Source organism: Phaethon lepturus, unplaced genomic scaffold (assembly GCF_000687285.1).
Source record: "Phaethon lepturus isolate BGI_N335 unplaced genomic scaffold, ASM68728v1 scaffold10765, whole genome shotgun sequence".
In the NCBI taxonomy this organism is placed as follows: Eukaryota; Metazoa; Chordata; class Aves; order Phaethontiformes; family Phaethontidae; genus Phaethon; species Phaethon lepturus.
The window spans coordinates 22,406-26,808 of record NW_010541215.1 but is presented as its reverse complement, the minus strand read 5'-3'; positions in this window follow the sequence as shown (position 1 = coordinate 26,808).

Genomic DNA, 4,403 nt, shown 5'->3' with positions numbered 1-4,403 from the left:
CCTCTAACCGAATTCACTTATTTAATTTCAAAATGGACAGTATAAAGCACCATTTACATTATTTGGTAGTCACTGCAAATTAAAATGTCTGCAAAGGTGTATGTTTGTGTTCCCATACTTCTGCTTTAAAATTTTGACTTTTAATCTGTTTTTACACCATACCGATAGGCCTCTATTTACACCCTGATCTGGGTTCTACACTGTGACCTTCCTTTCTGTTTTTAAGACAACAATACTGCTGCTTTTGATTATCATCTACAGTAGTATCATCTACATCTATTACTATACATACAGATATATATGATTACATATGTTGATATCGACATACTTATTTATACACATAGTATTTTCATTTTACTCTGGAAATATCCCACCATGAAAGAGAGAACTTTAAGAAAAACAATCTACAGCTAGTACAAGGTATGTTCACCCTTATTCAACACTGAAAGTTACTTATCTCACGAATTTGCACAATCCCTGTTGTATACTAGCTGACTCATACATAACACACTTCCCATTGCTTGCCGAAATAAATAAATTTTATTTTCAACAGGCAATCCAGTGCTGTGGTAGGTCAGTATTTCCCAACCTTGAAATCCCAGGTTTTCCTGAGAAAAGTGGGAAAACAGTGTTCCTTGCACATCCTCAGCAGGCGCAGGACTCCCTCCCATCCCGGACGGGATCCCCAGGCCTACGGGCACTGAACTGACCCCCTCTCCTGAGCAGCCGCCGGGGACAGCGCCGAGCAAGGCAGGAGGGGCCGTGGGGCGAGGGGTGGTTCTTCCCCTCTTCCACTGCTCACTGTGTTTTCTCTTAGTGTTACCTGGGACTACTGCCCAGGTTTTGCTGCTACAGAGTACTGCTTTATCCTGCCGTGCCGGGAGCCCTTGGAAAACTTGCTGAGCTCAAGCTTGGAAATAGCAGGAAGCTCAGCGTGGTCTGAACCAGGGAGGGGAGAAGGGCCCTTCAGGATTGCTTGTCCTCTGCTGCCATCCCCTGGACAGAGACAGGGCGTAGATGCAGCGAGCTGATCCGGAATGAGCTTCCTTTGTACGGGTTGGGGGGGTCACTGCTAGTTACAAAGCTTGGCTTTCCTTTCGGCGCGGGCGGGAAACTTTGCTATCGTGGCCCTGATTGGAAAGAGGTGGGAAATGAAGATGGGACCAGTGTGCCCTGAGAAACTGGTTGCCATCATGTGCAATAGCCTTGTGCCTTTGGCTCCGGGGCCAGCAGCCTGCCAGTGGCAAGAGAGGTTTAGAGAAAGGGGAAAGACTTAATACAAGAAACTCCTTTTCACTGCTCTCTCATAGTCCTTCTTAGAGAAGTTAAAATGTAAACCAAACATTTCAGGAATATCCTTATTTGCATCTCTGACATAATTACTCCTTAGCTAGACTATTAATTGCAGAGTAACAGTAGCCAGTATCAGATGATTGTGGTGACTATAACCTGAATATCTGCTTCCTCAAAAAAACCCCCAAAACACTGACTACCTCTATGTTGTGGTGTTTTTTCCCACTGCGCTCCTGTGCAGCTGAAAAAGAATGGGGAGGAGAGGGGATGGTTGGCTCTTTATCAGTATTTTTAATTCATCCATCCTTGCAGTTTTTGAAGAAAACTCTGCTATACTTGCCCAGAATTTCTGCAGAACTCTGTATTGCACTGTCGTTATGGTTAGCAAGATGTCAAGGATTGATGTTAAGCAAAATGACATGGTCTGAACTTCAATATACCATTGGATTAAGCTATCACTTGAAGGACAATGAATATGACAGGAATATAAAGGATCGGTGATGGAAACGGCTCCGGTCAACAGCAACAGCTTGGATGGGGCTTTGAGCAAGCTGATCTAGCAAAAAATGTTCCTTCCCATGGCAGGGGGGTAGGATTAGAGGATCTTTAAAGGTCTCTTCCAACCCAAACCACTCTATGATTCTGTGCTTTTATGTTCAGAACTCACCTGAACAAGGCCTTGAGGAACCTCACCTAACTTTGGAGTCAGCCCTGTTGTCAGCAGAAGATCTGACTAGAGGCCTCCAGTGGTCCCTTCCCACCTTATCTTTTTCTGTAAATCTGTGATTCTAGCCTTAGGCCTCAATTTGTGGTTGTTTACTCTTTTCTGGTGATAGTAGTTGTTTGGGGTTTTTTTTGTGAAAGGAATTTTTCAGTATTTTTTTCGTTGCTTTGACACAGCAGAAGTAGAAGAACATCTTACAACAACTGCAAGAAAAAGGGAACTCCGATAGTATCTGCAGATGTGTAGGATTTCAACATGTAAGATGCTCTTCCAAGAAAGCCCATGATAGTTCCTGTAAGCAGTTAATCAGCCATAATGAACCAAAGGGTGAAAACGTATCACAGAACAAGCACATAAAGTAAAAGCAATGAACAATATATTTGCACAAGCTACTTGTTATCTCAAAAAACACCGGTTGCAGAGTTTCTTTTTGGTCAACTCACTTTTCAAGTTTAGTGTGTAAGTATAGTTAAGGGATGTACGGTGGGCTTCAGGCCTGGTGACTCCTCCTGCTTGGCTGCTGGAGCCCAGCTGGGGTGTCTCTGTTGAAGGCTGGTGGACATGGCTGCTGCTTCCCAGGTTGCAGGTTCAGCCAGTAGTGAGGTTGGGCATGTAACCCAGACACACACACACATCCATGCAAAGGACACTGACACAGCAAACTGTACGTTCTGCCACAGGCAAGGTGCTGCCTTCAACAGCCCCACATATAATGCTACTAGGACTCAAATAATATGTAAGTCTTGACAGCCAAGACCTCCATCTAAATTCAATGCTAATTACCACACTGCAAAGCTGTGACATCAAGAACATCTGACATATTTTCTACAGTGGGTGAGTTACCAGTTTTATTGTTGTCATTCTCAGTTTGGCTTTATGTTTTATTGGAGAGAAAAAACTTGTGTTTACAGTTTTAAGTAACATGCTCTTTTGAGGCCATTCCTGAACTAAGGTGAGTCTCAAAACATTTAATCCTAGCAGAGGAGTTTCTTTCTGGGTAGAGATGTGAATCCCTGCCTAACGCTGCAGACACATCAAACATCACAGACTCAACTGACTACAGAGAAAGTTTTCTACTTCTGGCTTATTATCTGAATTGTCAGATATCGGGTTTTTATTTCCCATTGTAGTGGAAAGATGTTGGTCCATTTATTTGCCTGAATGTCAGCACACTATTATAACTATTCATCTTCCTCTGCAACAGAGTTTTCAAAATTCACATTTTTCCCCAGTTTTTCTTCTTTAAAGAAATACCCCATAATACAAGTAGCAGTGGTCAGGCTTGGTCTGCTCCCAATTTTATCACTCTTCTTTTGACTAGGGCCTGATGTTCTGAGTCATTTACAAATCTCTATACCCAGCAACTTCACTGTTTTCAGGGTGGCCTTATGCCCTTTTTACTTTCCATGGCATGCACAGCTAATTGACAAGTAGAGCCATAATTTGCGCCTTGTGTTCTGCCCACCATGCAGCGTTTCCATTGCTGCACAGTCCTCAACTTCTGACATGAAATGTGTAGTGTTAAGTCTAATATGAACTATGCTTCTTGAAATGAAACATTTATAGGAAGGCTGTTCAATGGGAAAGCAAGTGTGCTTCTGGGAATAGTCATTGAGCTTCCAAGTAGTGATTTGCAAGAGTATGCATATCGTTGTTTCTCCTTGGGTATAAGTTAAAGACTTGGTTTGGAGCATCTTGAAAAAACATAATTTGTTCAATTGTTAGGTACAATTATATGCATTACTTAATTCCAATGAAGTTGATCTTCTGATTTTAGGGTCCAGCAGAAGTGTTGAGAACCCCATATCAAGACTCCTATCTCTGTGACCTAACTTATGTGACATTAACACTATTCTAGATTCAGACAACAAAAGGCTGCTCTATCCATCAAAGCCCATGTTGTGGTTTAATCCCAGCCAGCAACCAAGGACCACACAGTCGCTCTCTCGCTCCCTGCTGGTGGGATAGGGCAGAGAATCAGAAGGGTAAAAGTGACAAAACTTCTGCGTTGACATGAAGACAGCTTAATAGATAAAGCAAAAGCCACACACACAAGCAAAGCAAAACAAGGAATTCATTCACTGTTTCCCATCGGCAGGCAGGTGTTCAGCCATCTCCAGGAAAGCAGGCCTCCATCACGTGTAATGGTTACTTGGGAAGACAAACACCATCACTCCAAATATCCCCACCTTCCCTCTTCTTTCCCCAGCTTTACATACTGAGCATGACATTGTATGGTATGGAATATCCCTTTAGCCAGCCTGGGTCAGCTGTCCTGGCTGTGCCCCCTCCCAGCTTCCCGTACATCCCCCACCTTCTCGCTGGCAAGGCCAGCATGAGAAGCTGAACAGTCCTTGACAGCTTAGCAACAACTGAAAACATCAAC